Here is a 6,000-nt window from a genome sequence, read left to right as displayed (position 1 = left end):
GGTGAACAGTACTTCAGAAATTCTACCCACATCTTGAATAACTGTATATTTAAGTTGCTTTTTTTCCTAAGAGCTCTCTTTGTGAAATAAAAGAAGGAACACTTGGAGAATTCACACTCTTTATGCACAGAGTAAATAATTTAAATTATAGATGCTCTCTATGGAAAACAGAACATATTTAGACCTAAGGCATTAGAAAAGAAAGATAGGTACTTTAGATTTATATCCTCTATAGAAGATACTTTGAAATTTTCAGGCAGAATATACTGCAATGTCTACTATTATATTACTCTTTCCTGTCAGTGACTACACAGATTATTCAGCCTGCCCAGAATGAAATACTGGATGTAAGATCATTTCCCCAGGAGGAAGATAAAAAGCGGCTAACTTTCAACTCTGCTTCCCATTCTCTATGAAAGTTACTTTGTCTCTTACCTTTACACATTTTACATTTTACCATTTACTAAATTCCTTCTGTCTTACCTAACAGCTGCCTTGTGTTAGGAGAGGGGAGTGAGAATTTCCTCAAAATAGACACACCAAAATTTCACACCTGAGTCCTAGCTATAACTGGCCATCAGGACTACGTGCTGGTACCTCTCCAGTCTCCTACATGGGCATACTGCCTCATTTGCAGAAAAGAGCCTGGAGTGTGCCTGGATTGCATACACCTGTCCTGGTTTTGACTGGGACACAATTTATTTTTCTTCTTAGAAGCTTGTAGTAGCTGCTTCATGTAGCTAGCACATGCTGTGTTTTGGATTCAATATGAGAATGTCGATAATCCACCAATGTTCTGTTTATTGGAAAGTAGGGCATACCCTAAGTCTAGGACCCTTCTATTTCCATGTAATATTGACATGAACTGGCCAAAGAAATATTCAGTTCCACAGAATGTCATGCCCAGTGTATAAACTGGGCTCAAAGGGGCCGGTCACAGCTAGAGAACAGCCTGGACACCAGTCAGCGGGTGGTGAGCAATTGTATACTGCTTGTATTGTGGCTTTTTCATGTCTTTTCTCTCTTTTTTCCTCTCACATTTAGTAGTAGTAGTAGTAGTAGTAGTAGTAGTAGTAGTAGTAGTGGTAGTAGTAGTAGTAGTTGTAGTTCGAGTGAATGAACTTTTCTTATCTTAATCCACAAATTTTAGGGTTTTTAGCCCCAGTTCTCTTCCCCATCCCACTGGGTGTTGGTGGGGGGAGGGTCATACATGTGCTAATCAGTAAGCAGCTGAGTGATATGTAGTCAGTTTCTGGGGCTGAACCATGACAGTACCTTACATGTGTGTGGATATATATATACATATATATATATATATATATATATATATATATATATATATATATCCCAGAATCCAACAGAAAGAGCTTAGAAGTTGTCCACAACAGGCTATTTGGGACAAATTCAACTGCTTTGGGAGTAAACTTGAAGCACTCATGTGGAGTATTTCTCTAAGACTCTGCTGAATGAGAGAGGATTGTACCAACTTCCTCAGGCAGAAAGACACCACTGGAAATGTTCATGCAATATCCACAAGCAATGGTTAATCATTAGAGAATGAGGAAGACATAGTTCCTTCATTTGTATTGTATGATGCCAGAAGGGAAACTGTAGATTTTGCAAACATGCTGAAGAACAGTAAATTACAAGAGCTTTCTGCATGTGCTGACCATGACTTTGTAGAGCTGCCATGACTGTCATTGGTTTCAGCCTAAATGAGAGCCACAGATTGAACTGCATGCTGCAGTATTAGTCAGTGATACATTTCTTTCTCATCTATGTTTTTTTCTATAAACAGTTTTGGGGTTTATGGATAAGATTAAACAACTGCAACAGTTTTCAAAAATCTTTTTTTCCTCCAAGTTTACTGCTATGATTATTTGCTCTCTCAGCCAACTATAGTTAGGATACTGCTCTCTAATCTGTGAATTTTTATAACATGCATTGTTATTTACAGTGAAAGTAATAAGATTTGAAATTACATATTTTTGTATGCAGTCTTGTGAAAGTATTTTCATGGAGATTTTGTGATACTTTGATGTTTTCTTTGATACAGAAAATACCTCAGTAAAAGGAACTACTGTCAGTCCAGTGCAAGAAAGTAACTGTTCAGAAAGTTTCAAAACTAAAACTGTATTGGATTCCATATGTGATATGCATCCTTACCACCCCTTTTTGTCTGCCTCCTTAATTCAATACATTGTCAAGAGCTTTTAAGTATTTTGATACTATGTACTAGTAGCAATAAATATCTAGACAGAGGAGAAGAATAATAGCAGGCAGATATCAACAACAACATAACTTTTGAACTCAAAGCTATAATTTTTGGTGCTTATTTCTGTATTACTACTTTTGGTCTGGTTTAGCTTGAATTTAACAGTTCCTTTTTTCATTATTGCTTTTAAGAACAGCAAGAAAATTTTTCTGAGCCCCTTTCAGACTCTGCCACCATTACTTCAATAACAGAATCAGGAACTTATCAGTCATGGATGTATAGATATAGATAGATATAAAAATAAGTTAATGTAGAATTTCACTGATAGCTTCATTTTAGGTAGTCAAGATATCAAATTATATTTTCAGATTATAGTAATTTTAAAGGGCAATGATAAAAGTATTGAAATCCAAGACTTCTTTATGCAAAATAATTATTGCTGACTTCCCTAAGAAGTTATTTTTTGATGGCTTTATTACAGCATTCTCTAAATCCAACAGAAGAAATTAACTCCCAGATAACTGGGAAAAATACCAAATATAAAATCCAAAGGGTTAAATAAAGCTTTCAAATAAAAGGTTTGAGTGAAAAGGCAGTACAGTAGTAAAATCTGCCCCCATGTTTTTATATTACTCAGGGGGGGAAGAAAAGGCAACTGTTTGGAGAAAAATTGAGGTCTGTTCACAAAGTATGGAGCTTTCTTCCCATTAAAGCATATTGCTGAAAAGAGGAAACAAACTTGCAGAAAGAAAAAAAATCATAAAAAATTTTAAATGCCGAAAGTTAATCACTTCTAATAGTTCAAAGTACTTGCACTTAAACTATATATTTTTCAACCTATCGAGGACTGTGGTGAATCCCAATCAATGTAAGTAGCCTGTGGCCATAGAGAGCTTTTATCTTTTATAGACACTTGCTAAACTACAGCCTTTCCTGTTGCATCCTGACCTGCAGATTGAGTGCTTTGCCTTTATCACTTTGAGATTGGATTACTCACTGAACCCTGCCCAGGTCTGCCTACAAAGCTCTTCTGTCACCTGAGTGCAGAGGCAGGATTTATGTCTTTATACAATAAAATAAAAGTGCCTACCACCCCTGAACTGATAAGAAGGAGTTAAATGCTAAATTTAATTAGCTCCACATTTAGGGTGTTGCAGCAGACCTGGAAATATCCACCTCACAAATTTTTTGTTATTTTCTTATATCTTGAAGTTGATTAAAACATAAATTCTCATCTAACTCCAGAAATAAATGCAGCAAGCAATCTCCAGACTTTGGTTTAGAATATCCCATTGATTTGTAATCTTCTGCTATTTGATACTCCAGTTTTAGAAAGATTTTGATTTTACATATATATGAGACCATTTCTCAGTTTAAAATAGAAACTGAAATCGGTGGATTCCCATCAACAGTTTCAAGAGGCTCATAGTGAACATACACATAAGCCTTGATCATTAAATCTGTATTTTAACTAACAACTCTGGAAACGCTGACGAAAAAGTATCCAAGTGAAAAACATTGAAAAACAAATTCAGAAACTGGATTGAAGTAAATATTTTAACAGTGAACTCCAAGTCCAAATTAATTGTTGCCACTCTGTAGCATTTCTGATCTGCAGCAATTGAAGAAGTGCAGTGTGGTCACATGGACCTACAGGGCATGCCAGCTGTAGGGCTCACCAGGGCTGTTGGTATATGAATTTTAAGTCACGGAATGGAAAACTTGGAATTGAGACACTGGAGCAGCTTTTCCCTTTTCTCTAAATGAGGAGTGGTTATGGAACACTAGCCATTAGTACACCAAATTTAATTAAGAAATAAGAACAAAAGCAATGAGCAGAACAATAAAGCAGTTTTTAGCTCCAACAACTTAAACTGTCTAGGCAGCTGGATGACATTCAAGCTGATTCTCAATTTACAACTGCATGAAATGTGTGCCTGCCTATGCGTGCACATGCTTTTGGAAGTTGCATTTTTAAAAGAAGCAATTCTGATGCACTTTGTAGTTTTAATTAATCTGATAGGTTTAAACATGGAGTAAAACATAAAAACTGAAGTTAAAAATCCTGCAAAGGCAAGAAAGACAAGAAAAAGTGGTTGTAAGGAGGACAAAGAGAGGACAACATGAATCTATCCATACAATTATGACTGATCTGCTCTGGAAAACAACCTTGAACCTTTGGGAGTGAAACGTAAGTGACAAACATTTGTAAATATGGAAGAAAAAAAACCACCAAAGCAGCATGACAAATTCATATTAATTTCTCAACACAGCAAAGGGCATTAAGGCTTCTAAATGAAAGCAGTAGCTATTAAAAGGCAAACAATTAGGACCATGACCTTATTTCTGCTGAAAACATAAAATAATCAGAAAACAGAGAATTGGAAAAGTCAAGATTTGAAATGATACAATGAAAACAGGTACCCTGTTTGGTTTAAATGTCTGTCCAGCCACAGGTTTAATTCAAAGGACTTTGTCTTTGAAGTAGGCAATGAATGTAAGCGAAGAAGTGCTATAGAATTCTTATCATGGAAGAGTGTAAAAGCATACAGCTACCCTAGGTTGTAATTTCTTCTAGAAAAGCTGAGTTTTATCAAGCTTTTTGATAAGAAAATCTTTTTGATTTGCATGATAGTGCGATTGTTCTTGCTGCTTGGAAAAAGCTGGTAGGCTTACAAACAGGAAAATATAGTGATTTAGGTTGCTAGCAAAGGGTTTGTTTCTTTTAAGCTCTCAGGTTTCTTACCATCCTCCTTAGCAAGATATCATGGTCTATACACAGCAAATACTGAATTTTGGAAAGTATGGTTTTCATATACTTCCATTTGTCATGTGGTTGGCGCCTGACTTTTCCACTGGAAACTACATTGTTGATGATAGCACAAAGTTTTGATCTGAAAGAAAAGTGAGTCACAGTGACCAGCTGTTTTTGGACAGCTTTGTGGGGAAGAAAAAAAATCCAAAAAACAGCAGAACAAAATTAGGTTAATGAAAACTAATTGCACTTTCTGAAATTTGAAGGAAGGTATTCAAAGCGCAAAATATATTTGTAAGGTGCACAAGGAAGAGACATGGTTGAAAGATGAATACGTAAGGACTGGCAAAGATATGAAATATCTAATTGTAGGATGGTGAAATGTCCAGAAAATCATTTGTCTAAACAACTTTCTTGAACATCAAGCCCAGAGGCACTTGCTGTATAAAGTCCAAGAAATTTCCTTCGTAATAAAAATCTTGAGCAACAGAGATATTAATCAAAAATACATGCTTCCAGGCAATAAGAACAGAACAATTTTTAAAGCAGATATCTTCAAAAATGGTACTAGCAAGCTGGCTTTAAAATGTAGCACAGAATCTTAACTCAAGTGCCTTCATGAGAAGTGCAAGAGCAGAGAGTTGGGGCAGTGACCCATTTGTCAGTGGTCTAAGCCCATGATTCAAAGCCTACAATGTCAAATTTACGAGGTTACTCTGGCCTTTGTTCATAAATACAAACATTTCATATCTTTATTTACGGGAGGCATAAACTATTTATTTTGATTGCCCCAAAGCGCCTGACAGCTTCGCTAGTCTTTTGAGAGAAAAGAGAATTATTTTTCTGTTACAAATGTATCTTGGAAAAGAAATGAAGTGCAAGCTTTCTATCACTTAGACTGTGATTAACTTGCTTACAGCAGATTTTGTGTTGCATTTCATTTGCTTAGGGCTAGTTTCTGGCACTGTCAATTACACTGAATAATACAGAAATATTCAGTTATAGAAATTACATGATTTGTTAGAGCCTC

The sequence above is a fragment of the Serinus canaria genome, chromosome 4 (assembly GCF_022539315.1).
Source record: "Serinus canaria isolate serCan28SL12 chromosome 4, serCan2020, whole genome shotgun sequence".
Classification (NCBI taxonomy): Eukaryota; Metazoa; Chordata; class Aves; order Passeriformes; family Fringillidae; genus Serinus; species Serinus canaria.
The sequence above is the reverse complement of the archived record's forward strand: the minus strand, read 5'-3'. Positions refer to the sequence as shown.